The following is a 21,770-nucleotide window of genomic DNA, read 5'->3' on the forward strand; positions in this document are numbered from 1 at the left end:
TTTAGCTAGATGATACTTTGACTCTATGGTTTAGTTATCTAATTTATGGATTTTAATAGTTGGTTGTGTGCATGTGTTTGATTATCATTACCTAGCATATTAATGTTTGAGACTTTTGTTGCCTAAATTCAAGTTAAGTGTAGCTTAGTGACCATTGAATTACATGAACTTGATTACCTAGTGATTTAGTGACCATTAAATTGCTAGAGCTTGGATCGACCAAATCTTAGAAAAGTAATCAAAGTAATAAATTTAGCTAGCTAAAGAGCATAAATAGTGACCATAATTGTATTTTCTTAGATAAATCTTAAATAGCCCATCTATAGTTAATAACTAATTTTGTGTTTTGCTTATGTATGACCATACTAGGTAGTTCATGAATTCGTGAAAGAATTAGTAAATTTGGACTTAAATTTCTAATTACATCATAACTGGTAACCAACTTTAATAATCCATAATTAGTAGCTAACCATAGAGGAGAAGTGGATTCGAACTAAATGGAAGTGTTTTTAGAATATTGATTAAAACCATTAGTTAAGCGTTTAAGTTTGTCTGAACTTGTAAAATCAGATAAAAGGCATTTTAAACTTTAACTTGTTTTTAGATTGATCTATTAGTAGTTAGGTTAGTAAATTAATTCCGTTTCATGAGTTCGACACCTGATTGTTAATGCTATATTATTTGCGAGAAGGTACACTGCCTTAAGTCGTAATAGTTAGTTGTAATAGTTAGTTAGATAGTTGGTTAAAACTAGTGTTAGTATAATACTACGCAACAAGTTTTTGGCATCGTTGTCGGGGAATAACTATTTTAGTTTTTAATTCAATTGCTTTAGGTTAATCGATCCTTTTTGTGGATTTAAACATGCAAAACGTTACTTTTTAGCATTAGATTTTTTTCTGAGTTACTGAACTCACGATGTGATCTCTTAAAGCTCACGACGTGAACTCATCTATTTCATGTTTTTTTTTCGTTTTTGCTTACTGTTTAGTTTATCTACTTCACCACAAGGTGGTATCATTACCACATCGTGGTAATCGTCTAGTAGGAAATTTTAATTAGTTTTTGTTCATTTTTATGTTTTTATTTTTGTTTTTGTTGCAGTAGTTTATGACCCGTGGATCAAACACCCCATTGACACCACCACTTGAAGATCTAGAGTCAACTTTTCCTAAATTTAAGGACAAGAACGTGGAGGGATCAAGCAAAATTCCGAAAGAAGAATGCAAGATTGAGTTTTTTGATAAGACTCCTACCAAAAAGGAATCTGGTTATAAGCCTAAATCAGAAACCGACAAGCGTAGTGAACCCGAAAACAAGCCAAAAAACATTATGGCGGACATAGCTGACATGATGATGGAAGCCTACAAGAAAAGAATACGAGAGGACACTGGTCCTGGACATGTGCAACCTACAATTTCCGCTACTGCTACCTTCAAGCTTAAGGGACATATCCTTACTGCACTAAAGGATATTCCATTTTCCGAAAATGATCATGAAGATGCATACAAGCACCTTGATGAAGTCCATGACATAGCCGACTATTTCAACATTCCTAATGTTCCTCGAGACACTGTCTTGTTAAGAATGGTTATGGTTACTTTTATAGGAGCAACTAAAGACTGGTTGAAGGCACTTTCACCAGGTTCAATCATCACTTGGGCACAGATGCGTGAAGAATTCCTCCAACAATTTTTCCCATCATCTAAAGTTTCTAAACTCAAAAAGTCCATAGCAAAGTTTGAGCAACAAATGGAGGAGTCATTGTACGAGGCTTGGGAGCGATATACAGGGCTAATAAGAAATTGTCCCAAAAATGGCATAAACTAGCAACAAGAGGTCTCTATCTTATACGACAGGGTAAACGTCATAGTGAGGCAACTCCTTGATTTGAAAGGACCTTTTACAAAGAAGAATCCCTCTGAAATTAAAGAATTAATCGAAAAAATTTCAAAGCATTGACGGGAATATCACAACCCTCATAAGGATGGGACTAGGGGGATTGGGAATGGTGCAAAGGAAGATATGGAAGCGGTAATGGCAATGTTAAGTGGCATGGATAGGAGAATGACCAAGATGGACCAATACATACACATGATACGTGTGGGTTGTGAGAATGGTAATGGTCCACATTTGACGAAAGATTGCCATTTGGACGAGAACGAGAATAGGAAGGCTCAAGTTTTCTACTCAAGTGGAGATTGCTATGATGAAGACTAGAGGAAGCCTAAGAAGGAATGGTTGCCTTATGCTGAGTACAAAAAGATAAAAAAAAGAAGTACAAGCAAAAGGCAAAAGGATTTTATAAAAAAGAAGAACTGGCACCCGAAAAGAAAATGAATTTTGAAATAATGCTCGCCTGCTTTATAGCCGCATCAGAAAAGAGGCAAGAGTGAAACTGATGCAATACTGAGAGATTGCCTAGCTCTAATAAGAGATCAACAAGATTTACTTAGAAATCATCAACCATCAATCAAAAATATTGAAGCTCAACTCAGGCAATTAACTACGTTGGTTAACGAGCAGTTTTCTCTACCAATTCCCAACAACAAACTGCAAACACATCCCATGACCATCACTACTGAAGAAGACACCATTTTAGAGTTCTTAGAAGCCTTATAAGAAGAGACAATACAGCCAGAACCTTAGCCAAAGTGGTCGAAAGTCAAAGATAAAGTTATTGTTGAATCACCATCATCACGACGTGAGGATTCAAACCTCACGACGTGGCCTAGGTCTGAACAGAAAAATTCTTCGTGTGCTCAAGCTTTTCTTCCTCTGCTACCGTTTCCTTCTCGAGCCAAATTTCACCCACTGGAGCATGAACATATCAAATTTATGAAGCAAGTTAAGGGTATTCCTATCAATACTCCTTTTATTGAACCCTTGGCAAAAGTTCCTGAATATGCCAAGTTTTTGCAAGACTTAATTTACAATCACAAACAACTAGAAAATACCTCCAAGGTAGTCCTTAGTGAGTAGAGTTTTATGGTAATTATGGAGGGAATACCAAGGAAGATGGGAGATCCTGGACGCCTTACACTTTCATGTGAATTTGGAAATAACATGAAGACATATGTTAGCTGATTCTGGAGCATGTATAAATTTGATTCCCTATTCATTTTATCAGAAGCTCAACCTTCTGGAATTGAAGGCTACTAGAATGACAATTCATATGGCTAACCATTCAGTGACTCATCCTCGAGGCATAGTTGAGGACATTTTGGTAAAAACTGAAAAATTTATTTTTCCAATAGATTTTGTGGTACTTGATATGAAGGATGATAAAGATGTCCCAATTATCCTTGGATGCCCTTTACTCAATACCACATGGGCCTTTGTGGATATTCGCGAGTCAAAGCTTACCTTATGAGTGGGAGATGAAGGAATGACTTTTGGAGTGGATGATGGATTTAAGAGAGATTGCACTCACAATGAAGTATTCTTTATGGATGAAGAAAACGAACTTGAGGAGTTGGAGAAATTGATGGAAGAAAAAATTTAAACAATAGAACAAGTCAAACACACTAAGCCTAGAGCTTCAATTCCAAAGTTCTTTGAGGTCTTTGCTTTTAAAACTCCAAAGTCTCTAATATGTCAAGAAAGTTTGGTGTCAAGTGATGAAGAAGAAGAAATTACACACGACATAATATAACCAACTTTGGACAAGGTAGATTTTTAAGCTAGGGAGCTAGAAAAAGAAAGAGGAGAACTTGAACTTGTTATAAAAAATAAATGGGTAAAACAAAATCTTGAGGAAGGCAATTCTAAAGTGAAAAAGGAGAATTCTAAGAAAGCATATCATAGAAGGGTGCAAGTGTACAAGAAAAGCTAGAAGGAACAAAAGGTTCCAATGATGATCGTAACTCCAAACAATAAAATGCAGGGCGGCAAGGAGTTGGGCTCATGACTCCTTCGAAAGAAGTGCTTCTCGAGAGGCAGCTCGAGCTCGTTTTGCGTTTTGCTTTTTGTTTTTCGGTTTTTAGTTGTGTATTTTTAGGATAAATAATCATCAAAATCATCTTATTTTTTTAGGATAAGTAAAGATCAATTGTGGGGTTTTCAATTATAGAGTGGTTCAATTTATTTTAGAAAAATGGAATTTTGGTTAAAAAAAACTCGACACCACGATGTGAGTTTAAGCCCCACAACATAGTAATTTAATTTTGCCCGATAAATTTAGTTGTCTTAAAACTCACGACGTGAGGTTTAACCCTCACGACTTGAGATATAAAAACACGAGGGGGGGGGGGGGGGGAGAAGGGGGGACCAGTTAAACATAGCTTTCAATCTTTGACTCCCCATTTTTTTAAACTCACTCACGCACGAACGAAAGTAGTCCCCACACTTGATTTTGGCCTGAATATCTTCTAATTTCTCTTGATTTCAAGTTTATTCTTCAAGATCGGTAAGACTACTATACTCTAAACCTTTTAATTTTGCTAATTTAGGCATTTTTAATAAATGAAATATACTGGAATTGAAGTCAAGTTTTAGTGAAATAGCTACTGTGTATGATTTTTGAATATTAGAATGTTATTCTATTAAGCCCTTGGCAAAATCTTGGCTTCGTGATGATTGATTTTGGTCCGATTACACATGCTGTTCGCGGATCACGACATGGCTTTGTGATCATGATGTGAGCTCGGTTCAATTAATATTATATGGTTATTTTCCGAACATTTGATCTTTGTTTCTTTCTTTGGGTTTGTTTCTTGTCTATTTTGCAGAAAATGGTCTCAAGTAGAACCAATGAGCAATTTCATGGGAATGTTTGTAGCACCTAGTTCCTGGTATGTATGATTTATCTAAGTATTTTACATTTTTAGCCTTGGACTCGACGATACCGAACCCTAACCCTCTGTAACATCCCCCTCTGGCACGTATCACAATATTGTCCGCTTTGGGCCACTCGGCACGAGGACTTCCCAGGGGGTCACCCATCCTGGTACTACTCCCGCCCGAGCACGCTTAACTGCAGAGTTCTTATGGGATCTGCTGCCCTCACGGCTTTAAAACGCGTTGTGTTAGGGAAGGTACCCACACCCCTTATAAAGAATGCTTAGTTCTCTTTCCCAGCCGATGTGGGATCTGTATTTCGTTTGAAGGTATCCACAAATTGGTATTTTATGGAATGTTTCGTATCCTGGTACTCTACAGTTAAGCGTGCTCGGGCGGGAGTAGTACCAGGATGGGTGATCCCCTGGGAAGTCCTCGTGCCGAGTGGCCCAAAGCGGACAATATTGTGATACGTGTTGGAGGGGGATGTTACAAATAAGTGGGTTAGATCTGATCCCACATCGGCTGGGAAGGAGAACTAAGCATTCCTTATAAGGGGTGTGGATACATTCCCTAACACAACGCGTTTTAAAGTCGTGAGGGCAGCAGATCCCATAAGAACTCTACAGTTAAGCGTGCTCGGGCGGGAGTAGTACCAGGATGGGTGACCCCCTGGGAAGTCCTCGTGCCGAGTGGCCCAAAGCGGACAATATTGTGATACGTGTTGGAGGGGGATGTTACACCCTCTCCTTGTGATTTGAAGTGTTTGTTCTTGTTTCCTGAAGATTGAAGAAGAGAAGGAAGGAAAGATCAAAAGAGAAGGTGAAAAGCAAGGATCTAGGACCTAATCTAGAGTTCATTGAGCTACAATTAAGATCTATTCTGTTTCTATGCTTTAATCCCCATTAGAACACCATTAAAGCTATCCTTGAACCATTTCCATGCTTGATAGTAGTATAGGGATCATAATGGGTTGAATAGCCACTAGATCTGGCTATGTTCGAGTTCCAGGAGCCTAGATCTAATACCTTTATGGGGCCATATTGCATGAAAGCCCTAAATCTACCCCTTTTAGTGTGTTTTGAGCCTTAAAATCTCCATTGGTGATTATATACACGTAAAGTTGGAAACTTTACGTGTTAATCGAGCCCTAGGAACAGAGATCTATGAATGGAATGCACTGGATTCAAGCAGAATCAAGTGTATAGAGATTGCATGTATGCGACTCGACGAGTTGGTCTTCGGACTTGGCTAGTCGAGTCGCGAGTCCCCGATTTTCCCCCTTTCGAGTATGTGAGTAGAGAAGTGAGCCACAAGTGGACTCAGTGAGTCGGAAGCCAGACTCAACAATGGAGGGACTCGACGAGTCAATGCCCTAACTCGGCGGGTCCAACGCATTCTTCTTGCCTCAAGAACAAACTCGACGAGTTGTTCATACAACTCGGCGAGTCACAGTCTAGAGTGTTCATCGGATGAAGATCAACTCGACGAGTTGTTCATACAACTCGGCGAGTCGGATGAAGGACCATTGGTTATCTGGTAGGAAGAGAACTCAACGAGTCAATGCCTAACTTGACGAGTAGAGACGGGAGTAAGGACAATCGACTAGATATGGACTCGACGAGTTGGCAAGCCAACTCGGTGAGCCGGGTCGACTGGAAGTTAACTTTGACTTTGACTTGACTTTGGTTTGGAATCGGTCCGGGGTAAAATAGTCATTTTACCCTGGGAATAGTATCAATGTCTGATTAAGTGTTTTATGGAAATATAGCCGGAGGATCACCGGAGAAGCAGTCAGACATTTGCGGATCAGCTTTTCACCAGCCACCCTTTCGAGGTGAGTTACCTTCCGGTAGGGGTGGGTCTAAGACCACAATGTTGGCCCACCAAACAGGAGTATCTAGTAGGTGATTGTCTTCGTGATAATTATCTTGGCTTGGTTATGTGCTTTGGTTATGAGATATGCTTGTATGATATGCTGTGTGTAGTAGGAGTTAGTTTTTTCTGACATCGGTCTCTAGGACAGTAGGGTAGGTCAGTACCCAGTTATGCCTGACTGTATGTTCATATCTCGTTATTGTATGCTAGCGATAGGGGGTGAGATAGTCCCCGGTACCGATTGAAAGATACCGATGAGGATTACCGGTTGAAAGATACCGATGATGATTACTGGTTGAAAGATACCGATGGCTGTTACCGGTTGAAAGATATTGATGATATTATATGTTATGTGGTATGATGGGGGAACTCACTAAGCTTCGTGCTTACAGTTTTAGTTGTGGTTTCAGGTACCTCTTTGTCCAAGGGGAAGGAGCCGACGGTGTAGCAGCGCATCACACACATGGTTTCCGCATTGGATTTTTCTGGGATCGTACTATGATTTTCTTTGTTTCTGATGATATTATTTTGAGACATAACCTTATCTTTTATAATTAATGTAACTTTGACAATGTTTTAGTAACACGCTTTATTACATGTTAAGTTTTAAAATGAAATTTTTGGCCTCGAAATTTGGGATGTTACAAGTTGGTATTAGAGCCCTGGTTTGAGGGATTCGGACACACCCTCGGGGGTATCTAGACTCAAACCGAGGGTCTAAAAGAATTTTTACAAGCAAAATGGTTTTCTAAAATCTAAAATGGGAAGTTTTAAGAAAGACGAAGTGTGTGATGTGTGCGACCGGCCGGGCTCAAGTAAGTTTTCCCCAAGATACCCATACTTGTTATTTTATGTTGTATGGCTTTGATTCAAAAAACTGCATGCTAGAATAGGACTAAGGATCTAGGAGGATGCCTTGTGTACCTAGTATATGATTCTGAGAATTGCATGCTAGTTAGGGCTAAGGATCTAGGAAGGATGCCTTATATGCCTGTTGTATGAGCTGTATGCTAGGACTGTTTAGTCAGCAGTAGGATGGCCAGCGTAGGTTATGCCTGGTTTGGTTACTCAATGTGACAACCCGAAAAACTTCTCACATGCACTCTTCAATTCTTTCCAATATTAGACTTATTTTACTATATGGTAGTACCCTTTAGAGCCTAATGAAGCGTTCTAAATGTGATATAATCAAGGTAGGAGTGTTAAAAAGGGTTAACTCGAAGTGTAGGAATCAAAACCGGGCCAAACACTCCAACACATGGAGTGTGCGGCCACACACTTGAGTGTGCAGCCATACACTTGTTTTTGCGGCCTCACACCCTTCCTAACCGCACACTCCACCTATATATACAATACTTAGTCATTTTTGAACACTTCTTCCACTTCTTCAAGCATACAACACGAAATCCTCTCAAGTATCATCCATTCTCCTTGAAGATCTTCATAAAAGGTACCAAGAACACCAAGAACACCATGTTCTGGCAGCACACGCCATCTGGCAGCACACATGGCTGCACACAGGGCCGCACGCATGTGCTGGCCGCACACCAGGCCGCACACCTGGCCGCACACACACATATAGTGTGTTTTTTGGCCATACACCCTCTTGTATAGCCTTATAAACTCTCATACAATCATATGTGATTGTAACACTTCACTATAAGTATTTGCTAGTCCCTAAGGTGGTCCCAATACATTAATTAGTCGTTCATAATACTAATTATAATCATATATGTACAATATATGCTTAATAGGATTCGCGTGTGTACTCAAGTTACCACTTGACACCTAGCATCTAATCCAACATTGTCATCAGAACCACTCACTACAGGTGAGTTCATACCCCTTTAATTAACCTTTGAAATACTTTTAAATGTTTTAAATGCTTTTATGGGGGAATACAAGTTGAATATTTATAGTTATTACATCAATCACATGTGATTAATAACTATAAAACCAATGATTTTAATACTGTTCACACTGTTTATCAAACTATTCTACTTCAAACTGTTTTACAAACTCTTTTACATATCAAATACTTTTACTTAAACTTTGTTAAACTTATTATAAATTGCATGCCCGTATATGTATAGTTATATAAGTAATGTTTAAAAGACTTAGGAAGGCTATCCACCTTGTTTCCTTTTCCTCGATTTGGATGTGGTCTGATAGGATATCAGGTACTCGTCCGAAGGTCGTTTAAATATTGATTATATATCATGTGTACGTATATAGACATAAAACTGCTTCCATATTCATGCGTACTAGTTACATCATTAATAGGCTACCATCAGGGTAGTACAAAGTCATACTTATACTATTGCTAGATCAATGAGTCAGTTCATTCATGAGTCAATACTTATTACTATGAGAACATATACAACTATACTAGATAGAGAACATATACAACTATACTAGAGAAAGAACATATACAACTATACTAGACAGAGAACATACACAACTATACTAGACAGAGAACATATACAACTATACTGGAGAAGGAACATATACAACTATACTAGAGAAAGAACATATACAACTATACTAGAGAAAGAACATATAAAAAGCTTTGACGTTATCATTGGCATGGATTGGTCAAGTCTTCATCGCGCCAACATCATGTGCTACGAAAAAGTAGTCCGTCTAAACCTTCCGTCTAACGAAACTCTTATCGTCTACGGCGACAAACCCGGTACGAGTCTTCGTATTATATCAAGTATTCAAGCACAGAAGTATCTGCGTAAAGAATACCATGCATTCCTTGCTCACGTCGTCGATACTAGCCTCGAAATGAAGGAACTAAAGAGCATTCCAATAGTGAGCGACTTTCCCGACATCTTCCCAGAAGACCTACCAGGATTACCTCCGCAACGACATGTCGAGTTCATAATCAACTTAGTCCCAGGAGCTACCCCAGTAGCTAAGTCGCCCTACCGATTAGCACCAGCAGAGATGCAGGAACTATCTGGTCAACTTAACGAACTACTCAGTAAGGGCTTTATAAGACCAAGTTTCTCACCTAAGGTAGCACCGGTCCTGTTCGTTAAGAAGAAAGATGGATCATTCCGTATGTGTATCGACTACAGAGAACTCAACAAACTGACGGTCAAGAATCGTTACCCTCTGCCTCGCATAGACGATCTATTTGACCAACTGCAAGGGCGAACTAATTTTCCAAAACTGATCTGAGATCCGGATATCACCAGTTACGTGTGCTAGAGGAGGATGTTCCAAAGACAGCCTTCCGGACTCGTTACGGACACTACGAGTTCGTGGTGATGCCATTCGGACAGACCAATGCGCCTGCAATCTTCATGGATCTAATGAATAGAGTATGCCGACCTTACTTGGATCAGTTCGTCATTGTATTCATTGATGACATCCTGATCTACTCTCGTAGTAAGGAAGAGCATGGCGATCACCTGCGACAAGTTCTAGGAACTTTACGGACGGAGAAGCTCTATGCGAAGTTCTCGAAATGTGAATTTTGGATCCGAAGAGTCGAATTCTTAGGACATGTGGTAAGAGAAGAAGGAATACATGTGGACCCATCCAAAATTAAGGCTATTGGGAACTGGTCAGCACCGAATACGCCTACAGAAATTCATCAATTTCTAGGCGTTGCTGGCTACTACCGTAGATTCATACAGAACTTCTCCCGAATAGCAAAACCTCTGACAACCCTGACCCAAAAGGGCGTGGCCTTTGACTGGGAAGAGAAACAGGAGAGAGCATTTCAAACGCTCAAGCGAGCCTTGTGCACCGCACCAATACTATCCCTTCCCGAAGGGATAGAAGACTTCGTAGTCTATTGCGATGCGTCAAACCAAGGGCTCGGTTGTGTCCTGATGCAACGAGGTAAGGTCATCGCCTACGCCTCAAGACATCTGAAGACACACGTAGTAAACTACACCACACATGATCTTGAGCTGGGGGCAGTTGTGTCTGCCCTGAAAATCTAGAGACATTACTTGTATGGCACAAAAAGCACCATTTTTACTGACCACAAGAGTTTACAACACATATTCAATTAGAAGGAGCTCAACATGCGTCAACGACGGTGGGTCGAGCTACTCAATGACTACGAATGCGACATTCGTTATGATCTGGGTAAAGCCAACGTAGTAGTAGACGCCCTAAGTAGGAAGGAATATTCTGGTCGAAGAGTCAAGTCGTTGACAATGACTATCCATTCCCACTTGTCTACACAAATTCAGGCGGCACAGCTTGAAGCTATGGAACCTGAAAACGTGGCGAGTGAATCCCTAAGAGGAATGGATAAGAATTTAGAAGCCAAGGGTGGCAGAGCTCTATACTTCATGGACCGGATCCGGACCCCGAAACACGGTGGTTTCCGAGAATTGGTCATGACCGAGGTGTACAACACTCGGTATTCCGTTCACCCAGGTTCAGATAAGATGTATCTGGATCTTAAGAAGTTATACTGGTGGCCTAACATGAAAGCAGAAATTGCTACCTTTTCAATTAAATGCCTTACTTGTGCAAAGGTTAAGGTTGAGTACCAGAAACCGTCGGGTTTACTACAACAACCAGAGATCCCAGAATGGAAGTGGGAGCGGATCACTATGGACTTCATAACCAAGTTGCCCAAGACAACGGGTGGACTTGATACCATATAGGTCATCGTCGATAGATTGACCAAGTCTGCACACTTCCTACTTATCAAGGAAACTGATAAGATGGAGAAACTTACGAGAACATACATTAGGGAAATCGTGCGACTGCATGGTGTCCCTATATCCATTATCTCTGATAGAGATAGTAGGTTCACCTCAAGATTCTGGCAATCGTTGCAACATTCCCTAGGAACAAGGCTAGACATGAGCACAGCCTACCATCCTCAGACCGACGGACAAAGTGAGAGGACCATTCAAACACTGGAAGATATGCTGAGAGCCTGTGTGATTGAATTTGGAAAGGCATGGGATACTCACTTACCCCTTGTCGAATTTTCCTACCATAACAGTTATCACACGAGCATCAAGGCTGCCCCATTTGAAGCCCTCTACGGCCGGAAATGCAGATCCCCTCTGTGCTGGGCTGAAGTGGGTGACACCCAATTAGCTAAGAGGCAAGTTTCTGACAGTACTCTCACAGGCCCGGAAATCATTTGGGAAACGACGGAGAAGATCGATCATATCCGTGAATGATTGAAAGCCTCCAGAGACCGATAGAAAAGTTGCGCCGATAAACGTAGAAAACCGTTGGAATTCCAGGTGGGCGACCGTGTTTTATTGAAGATCTCACCCTGGAAGGGCTTGATATGCTTCGGAAAGCATGGAAAGCTGAATCCAAGGTACATTGGGCCTTTCGATATTCTCGCAAGAATCGGCCCAGTGGCTTACAAACTCAATCTACCGAACGAACTTTGTAACGTACATTCTACCTTCCACGTTTCTAACTTGAAAAAGTGTCTGTCCGACGTGACTCTAGTAATCCCACTCGACGAGATTGAGATCAACGATAGCCTCAACTTCGTGGAAGAACCTGTAGAGGTAATGGACCGTGAAGTCAAACAAACGAAACAAAGCCGCATCCCGATTGTGAAGGTTCGCTGGAACGCCAAGCGAGGACCGAAAATTACATGGGAGCGAGAGGATCAGATGAAACTGAAATATCCTCATCTTTTTACTTAGTTACTTGTAATAACCTAGTATCTTAAACTCAAATTTTGGGACGAAATTCCCTCTAACGGGGGGATGATGTGACAACCCGAAAAACTTCTCGCATGCACTCTTTAATTCTTTCCAATATTAGACTTATTTTACTATATGGTAGTACCCTTTAGAGCCTAATGAAGCGTTCTAAATGTGATATAATCAAGGTAGGAGTGTTAAAAAGGGTTAACTCGATGTGTAGGAATCAAAACCGGGCCAAACACTCCAACACATGAAGTGTGCGGCCACACACTTATGTTTGCGGCCTCACACCCTTCCCAACCGCACACTCCACCTATATATTCCATACTTAGTCATTTTTGAACACTTCTTCAAGCGTAGAACATGAAATCCTCTCAAGTATCATCCATTCTCCTTGAAGATCTTCATAAAAGGTACCAAGAACACCAAGAACACCGTGTTCTGGCAGCATATGCCATTTGGCAGCACACAAGGCCGTACACAGGGCCGCACACATGTGCTGGCCGCACACCAGGCCGCACACACACATATAGTGTGTATTTTGGCCATATACCCTCTTGTATAGCTTTATAAACCCTCATACAATCATATGTGATTGTAACACTTCATTATAAGTGTTTGCTAGTCCCTAAGGTGGTCCCAATACATTAATTAGTCGTTCATAATACTAATTATAATCATATATGTACAATATATGCTTAATAGGATTCGCGTGTGTACTCAAGTCACCACTTGACACCTAGCATCTAATCCAACATTGTCATCAGAACCACTCACTACAGGTGAGTTCATACCCCTTTAATTAACCTTTGAAATACTTTTAAATGTTTTAAATGCTTTTATGGGGGGGAATACAAGTTGAATATTTATAGTTATTACATCAATCACATGTGATTAATAACTATAAAACCAATGATTTTAATACTGTTCACACTGTTTATCAAACTATTCTACTTCAAACTGTTTTACAAACTCTTTTACGTATCAAATACTTTTACTTAAACTTTGTTACACTTATTATAAATTGCATGTCCGTATATGTATAGTTATATAAGTAATGTTTAAAAGACTTAGGAAGGCTATCCACCTTGTTTCCTTTTCCTCCATTTGGATGTGTTCTGATAGGATATTGGGTAGTCGTCCGAAGGTCATTTAAATATTGATTATATATCATGTGTACATATATAGACATAAAACTGCTTCCATATTCATGCGTACTAGTTACATCATTAATAGGCTACCATCGGGGTAGTACAGAATCATACTTATACTATTGCTAGATCAATGAGTCAGTTCATTCATGAGTCAATACTTATTACTATGAGAACATATACATTACATTACTATGAGAACATATACAACTATACTAGATAGAGAACATATACAACTATACTAGAGAAAGAACATATACAACTATACTAGACAGAGAACATATACAACTATACTAGACAGAGAACATATACAACTATACTAGAGAAAGAACATATACAACTATACTAGAGGAAGAACATATACAACTATACTAGAACGGTTCATTACATTACATATACAAGAATATGTTAATTATTGTGATATGAATCGGAGCATGACTTAAATATCATGGCCCGAGTTGTAGCCAGAGTCTCTTGAAGGGAGAGCGTGAGTTTGTGTATAGATCTATACTGGATTGACTATCCTACACCTTGCTGCTAGCTACAGACGGACCTGCAGGTCTGCGGTTGCCAAACGTCATTTCTTTTTACGACCTACATTTGTCGTTGTTTATCCAGTTGATAGTATGGTACAATAAATCACATGATACCTTAATATAAATCCGGTTTAAGGTAGTTAGTACAGCAGTAGTTCCTATAATACAACACTACAGTACTACAATAATTTACCCATTACATATATTTAGTGATTATGTCACTTAAACATTAATGTACAAACTATATTTTGTTAATGATAGTTACACTTGGGAAATTACACACTTTTACAACAAACGAACATACAAAATAGTTAAGCCTTGGTAGAAGGCTACTTTAAAAGAAAATATAGGTTTTTCTAAGAGATTCAAACTTTTACAAACACTTACAAACATTTACATACATTTTACAAACTTACACTTAAGACATTGTTCAAACGTTTTGATAACAAACACCGACACTAAAATACTTATGAACTCACCAGCTTAATGCTGATAAACTTTTTCAAAATAACTTGTATTCTTAGGTCGACAGTAGACAGGTACCGAGGCCAGCTTTTGAGAAGATGGAGCGCATCCAAGACTCATCTTATTATTTTTATTTACATTATTTTTTGTGTCTATAACTCTTTAGAACCCGCTTGTATTAAAATTATATATTTAATGCAATGGATGATGTTGTATGCTTGTTTACTCTTACTGTGTTGTGATACTTTACATGACGTCATCCGCCCTAGAACGTTTCCGCCATTCTTGGTTTTGGGGTGTGACACTCAATGCAAGAATGCTGCTTGCTTTGTGCTATGGGGGTTCTGGCCAACTTCGACTAACTAGTGAACGGATATGTAGCAGTATCGATAAGCTAGTTAGGGGGATGCGGTAAGGACTCCTAATGCAGCTGATGGCGGGGAGTAGGTCAGAGAGTGCGCTAGGGAAGCCTAGGATGTGATCAGTGGGAAGAGTATCGATGAAAGGGACTTGGTGAATTCAAGGAAATCCTTGAGGAAAGTACGGATAGATGTGGAAGGTAGTATGGGCCCGTACTACTGAAAGCAGAGGATCCGTACTCGATTCAAGGAGGGCCGAGATGGAACCTGGAAACTTAGAGAGTGTGTGAGACCTTTCGGGGGTATATGTGATCCTAACAATTGTGTTTTTATTTTCAGAATGGTGGTCACACGCATGGAGCATGTGGATCAGGATCTGGTTCGGGATCGGGTTCGGGTTCGGGAGCGGGATCCGAGCATGTCGATGATGGGTTACGCGAGTTCATCGCGTCTGAGATTACAAGAGGTATCCTTGAGGCGAACCCGGTCATTTTCGGGTCGATCAAGGAAGGGATTATCGAGCTGATGGAGGATCGCCTCTGGACATTCATGAGTGATATGGCGTCTAGCCAGGTGGGTACACGCACACTGTCCTTTAAGGACTTCCGTGGGAGTGGTGCGTCGGATATTCATGGGATAAAGGACCTCATTGCTGCTAGGAGACGGATCACAGACATCGACTCTGCGCAGCTGACGAGCTTCTGCCCAGAAGGGTCGAAGGTCTGTTTGGTTGCAGGTTATTTGAGGGATAGAGCCATAGATTGGTGGGAGTTGATTAGCGATACATTGAGAGCCCCAGCCGTTGAGGCTATGACGTGGTCAGAGTTTGCACTAGTTGTGGAGCTTGAGCAGCTGGCCAGAGAGTTCTTGGATATGAGACAGACTACAGAGACTATGGCGGAGATCACCGCCAAGTTCCGGGAGAGGGCCTTGTTGCTGCCCTATTATGCGGGGGATGAGGATATGAGGAGGACCCGATACCATGACATGCTACGAGCTGATATTCGGGAGCATGTTAGTTTCTCTACTTGCCCTACCCTGGATTCCATGATTGTCAGGGCTAGGGAGAGAGAGATTGATTTGGAGCACATACGGAAGAGGAAGGCCATTAAGGGGCAGATGATGGGGGCTTCGGGGAAGAAGCCCAAGGGATCCGATGGTAGGCCAAAAGGCCTGTCAGGGCGGGACCGCTGTGGGAAATGCGGTCGGTCACATGAGGGAGTTTGTCTCACTGGGCCGAGTTCAGGCTGCTATAAGTGCGACAAGGTTGGCCATTTTGGCAGAGATTGTACAGCCCCTACTTCTGTGATTTAGACATCAAACCTGATTTGCTTCCATTGCAATCAGAGGGGCCATAAAAAGGCCAATTGTCCCAGGTTGACAGTAGCAGCAGCACCGACAGTGGCGCCAGCGTCAGCGACAGCACGAGCTATGGATGGATGGAAACTCAAGTCGGAGGCTCCAGTGGTTCGAAGCCAAGCATTTCAGCTGACAGCCGAGGAGGCACGTGCTGCACCCGATGTGGTGACGGGTATGATTCTTTCCCTCTGATTTATTTGTATGATGTTATGATATTGATATGTGCTCTATGTATATGCGTTTAGGATCGTTCCATCTGAATGGTATCCGGGTTCAGGTATTGTTTGATTTGGGTGCTACCTGATCATTTGTCTCTCTTGCGCTTAGCAAGAAGTTTCCTGAGTCTTCGGGCATGTTGGACTGCTCTCTAGAGGTCGAGATTGTAGACAACCGATTAGTGCAAGCATCGAAGGTCTACCGAGATTGTGTTTTGAGGCTGTTCGAGGAACGTTACCTGGTAGACTTGGTTCCCACACTATTGCGGGGGAACAAGGTTATTATAGGCATGGATTGGCTGAGCCCCAATGGGCCAGTGATAGATTGTGCACATCAGCTGGTGAGGATCAGGACCCCAAGTATGGGGAGAGTTGGTAGTTCAGGGCGAGAGGCCACAGCGAGGACCAACTGTATGTTCAACAGCGAGAGCTAGGTGTTACCTTCAGCAGGGTTGCGCAGGGTATTTTGCTTATGTTATGGACACCCAGGAGGCAGGTAAAGCGACATTGGGAGATGTGCCCGTGGTGTGGGAGTTTATGGACGTATTCCCCGAGGAGTTTCCTGGGATACCTCCGGAGAGACAGGGGAGTTTAGGATCGACCTAGTCCCTGGTACGGCTCCGATAGCCAAGGCGTCGTATCGGTTGGCTCCTCCTGAGATGCAGGAGTTGTCTACATAGCTGCAGGAGATGTTAGACAAGGGATTCATTAGACCGAGCAGTTCACCCTGGGGAGCCCCCGATTCTGTTTGTGAAGAAGAAAGACGGATCGCATCGGATGCGTATAGACTATCGGGAGCTGAATAAAGTAACGGTGAAGTACCGTTACCCACTCCCGAGGATCGATGACCTATTCGACCAGCTACAGGGAGCATCTTGGTTCTCCAATAATTATTTGAGATCAGGGTATCATCAAATGGGGTTCAGAGAGGAGGATGTGCAGAAGACTGCTTTTCGGACATGTTATGGTCATTATGAGTTTGTGGTGATGCCTTTCGGGCTCACCAATGCTCCTGCCGCGCTCATGGATCTCATGAATTGCGTGGGCCGGGCGATGTTGGATCGATCCGTGATTGTTTTCATTGAAGATATCTTGGTTTATTCCAAGACGCGAGAGCAGCATGAAGAGCACTTGCGTGAGGTTCGGAGTACTTTGAGGAGGGAGAGCTTATATGCTAAGTTCTCCAAGTGTGAGTTCTGGTTGCACGAGGTGCAGTTTATGGGGCACCTTGTCAACCAGGACGGGATATTAGTGGATCCGGCCAAGGTAGAGGCCGTGAAGAGATGGGAGGTCCCGAGGTCTCCATCCGAGATTTGGAGCTTCCTAGGATTGGCAGGTTACTATCGGAGATTCATTCAGAACTTTTCCAAGATGGTCGTACCCCTGACCAGGCTGACGAGGAAAGCCGTGGTTTTTCGTTGGGGGCCTGAGCAGCAGTCCGCATTCGAGACGTTGAGACAGAGATTGTGTGAGGCGCTAATCTTAGCCCAGCCAGAGGGCATGGAGGATTTTGTTGTGTACTGCGATGCGTCCATCTCGTATTTGGGCGCAATGTTGATGCAGGGAGGGCACGTTATTGCTTACGCTTCGAGGCAGCTGAAGCCTCACGAGGCGAACTACCCGACGCATGATTTGGAGCTGGGAGATATTGTGTTCGCCCTCAAGATATGGCGTCATTACCTTTATGGGGTTCGTTGTACCTTCTACACGGACCACAAGAGCCTGTGGTATCTTATGGACCAGCCGGATCTGAACACGAGGCAGCGTCGGTGGCTTGACGTGGTAAAGGATTATGATTCTGAGATCCTTTACCATCTGGGGAAGGCCAATGTGGTGGCTGAGACGCTTAGCCACAAGGCAGCGCCGATCCGAGATATCTGCTTAAGGATGACAGTGGTGACTCCACTGTTGGAGCGGATTTGGGAGGCCCAGCAGGAGGCCATGAAGGAGGAACATCGGAAAAGCGAGCGGATTGTGGGACAGGTTTCCTCCTTCGACTATGACAGTAGAGGATTGCTGACACTACACCATAGGGTGTGGGTGCCATATCACGGGGGTGTGCACTAGGTTCTGATGGAGGAGGCGCACAAATCTCGATTCTCCATTCATCCGGGGGCGACGAATATGTAGGGATCTTCATCTAGACTATTGGTAGCCCTGCATGAAGCAGGTTATAGCTTGGTACGTGAAGCGTTCCTTGATCTGTAGGAAGGTCAAGGCTGAGCACCAGAGGCCACACGGCAAGATGCAGCCGTTGGAGATCCCGTTGTGGAAATGGGAAGACATCACGATGGATTTTATCACCAAGCTTCCCTGGACTGCACGGGGAGTGGATCCTATATGGGTCATCGTGGATCGACTGACCAAGAGCGCCCACTTCATACCAATCTAGGAGAGTATCTCGGCTGAGAAGTTGGCCGATATCTACATCCGAGAGGTGGTGGCGTGGCACGGAGTGTCGGTCTCCGTGATTTAAGACAGAGATGTACGGTTTACTTCTAGGTTTTGGAAGAAGTTCCATGACGAGTCGGGTACTCGTCTGCATTTTAGCATTGCTTTTCACCCGCAGACAGATGGTCAGAGTGAGCAGAAGATCCAGACGATGGAGGATATGTTGCGGGCATGCGTGCTAGACTTTGGTGGTAGCTGGGATACCTATCTTCCTTTGGTTGAGTTCTCATACAACAACAGCTACCACGCGAGTATTGACCGTCCTCCTTTGGAGATGTTGTACGGGAGGAGGTGCAGGACCCCGATATGTTGGGGTGAGGTTGGCCAGAGGGTCATGGGGAGCACCGAAGTGGTGCTCAAGAAGACCGAGAGGATTCAGCAGGTTCGGAGCAGGCTTCAGACTGCACAGAGTCGCACGAAAAGTTACGCCGACAAGCGCCGATCAGACCTGGAGTTCCAGGTCGGGGATATGGTTCTCTTGAAGGTGTCGCCATGGAAGGGCGTCATCCGATTCAGGAAACGGGGCAAGTTGGGCCCCAGGTACATTGGACCCTTCAGGGTTCTGGCCCGGGTGGGCAAGGTGGCGTATAGACTGGACCTCCTAGCCAAACTCAGTCATATACACAACACTTTACATGTATCTCAGTTGCGAAAGTGCCTGGTGGACGACTCAGCAATAGTACCCCTGGAGGACATTCAGGTCGATGGCAGTATGAATTACATTGAGCAACCAGTGGCAATCCTCGAACGGAAGTCGAGGGATTTGAGGTACAAGAGGGTGGAACTCGTGAAGGTGCAATGGCAGAACCGAAAGGGTTTGGAGTGGACTTGGGAGCTGGTGATGGAAATGATGGAGCATTACCCCGAGCTGTTTCAGGATCGAGCAACAGAATTCGAGGACGAAGTCTAAAATAAGCGGTGGAGATTTGTAGCACCTGGTTCCTGGTATGCATGGTTTATCTAAGTATTTTACATTTTTAGCCTTCGACTCAGCGAGTCATAGCTTAGACTCGCCGAGTAGGGACGAGATATTGAGCACGTTTAAGTTGGAGACTCGGCGAGTCCATACTCTGGATTCGGCGAGTCCACCAGTCTGGAAGAAACCCTAATTTTAGGGGTTTGCACCCTATTTAAACCCCCCTTATGCGCCCCAAGCTAGTCTCCTTCACCCTCAGAGCATCCTATGCCGAGCCCTTACCCTCTCCTTGTGATTTGAAGTGTTTTGTGCTTGTTTCTTGAAGGTTGAAGAAGAGAAGGAAGGATAGATCAAAAGAGAAGGTGAAGAGCAAGTATCTAGGATCTAATCTAGAGTTCATTAAGGTACAATTCAGATCTGTTCTGTTTCTATGCTTTAATCCCCATTAGAACACCATTAAAGCTATCCTTGAACCATTTCCAAGCTTGATAGTAGTATAAGGATCATAATGGGTTGAATAGTCACTAGATCTGGCTATGTTCGAGTTCCAGGAGCCTAGATCTAATACCTTTATGGGACCATATTGCATGAAAGCTCTAAATCTACCCCTTTTAGTGTGTTTTGAGCCTTAAAATATCCATTGGTGATTATATACACGTAAAGTTGGAAACTTTACGTGTTAATCGAGCCCTAGGAACCCAGCTCTATGAATGGAATGCACTGGATTCAAGCATAATCGAGTGTATAGAGATTGCATGTATGCGACTCGACGAGTTGTTCTTTGGACTCGGAGAGTCGAGTCGCGAGTCCCTGATTTCTCCCCTTTCGAGTATGTGAGTAGAGCAGTGAGCCATAGGTGGACTCACTGAGTCGGAAACCAGACTCAACAATCGAGGGACTCGGCGAGTCAATTCCCTGACTCGGTGGGTCCAAGGCAATCTTCTTCCCTCAAGAACAGACTCGACGAGTTGTTCATACAACTCGGCGAGTCACAGTCTAGAGTGTTCATCAGATGAAGATCAACTCGACGAGTTGTTCATACAACACAGCGAGTCGGATGAAGGACCATTGAGTATCAGTTAGGAAGAGAACTCGACGAGTCAATGCCTAACTCGACGAGTAGAGACGTGACTAAGGACAATCGACTGGATATGGACTCGACGAGTTGGCAAGCCAACTCGGTGAGCCGGGTCAACTGGAAGTTGAATTTGACTTTGACTTGACTTTGGTTTGGAATCGTTCAGGGGTAAAATAGTAATTTTACCCTGGGAATAGTATCAATTTCTGATTAAGTGTTTTATGGAAATATAGCCGGAGGATCACCGAAGCAGCAGTCAGACATTTGCGGATCAGCTATTCAGCAGCCAGCCTTTCGAGGTGAGTTACCTTCCAGTAGGGGTGGGTTTAAGGCCACAATGCCAGCCCACCAAAAAGAAGTATCTTGTATATGATTGTCTTCGTGATAATTATCTTGGCTTAGTTATGTGCTTTGGTTATGAGATATGCCTGTATGATATGTTGTGTGTAGTAGGAGTTAGTTTTCTATGACATCGGTCTCTAGGACAGCAGGGTAGGTCAGTACCCAGTTATGCCTGACTGTATGTTCATATCTCGTTATTGTATGCTAGCGATAGGGGGTGAGAGAGTCCCCAGTACCGGTTGAAAGATACCGATGAGGATTACCGGTTGAAAGATACCGATGATGATTACCGGTTGAAAGATCCCGATGGCTGTTACCAGTTGAAAGATACTTATGATATTATATGTTATGTGGTATGATGGGGGAACTCACTAAGCTTCGTGCTTACAGTTTTAGTTGTGGTTTCAGGTACCTCTTCGTCCAAGGGGAAGGAGCCGATGGTGTAGCAGCGCATTACACACATGGTTTCCGCACTGGATTTTTTTGGGATCGTACTCTGATTTTCTTTGTTTCCGATGATATTGTTTTGAGACATAACCTTATGTTTTATAATTAATGTAACTTTGACAATGTTTTAGTAA

The 21,770-nt window shown here is 42.7% G+C and overlaps 1 non-coding gene across 1 annotated transcript; it reads right to left on the reverse strand.

Moving 5' to 3' along the window:
- Nucleotides 1-1,716: 1,716 nt before the first annotated feature.
- Nucleotides 1,717-1,823, reverse strand: LOC111912987 (small nucleolar RNA R71). The gene has a single exon (XR_002857393.1). It is a non-coding gene; the product is annotated as a small nucleolar RNA R71 (small nucleolar RNA).
- Between the last annotated feature and the right edge of the window lie 19,947 nt (nucleotides 1,824-21,770).

The sequence above is a fragment of the Lactuca sativa genome, chromosome 5, assembly GCF_002870075.4.
Source record: "Lactuca sativa cultivar Salinas chromosome 5, Lsat_Salinas_v11, whole genome shotgun sequence".
Taxonomy (NCBI): domain Eukaryota; kingdom Viridiplantae; phylum Streptophyta; class Magnoliopsida; order Asterales; family Asteraceae; genus Lactuca; species Lactuca sativa.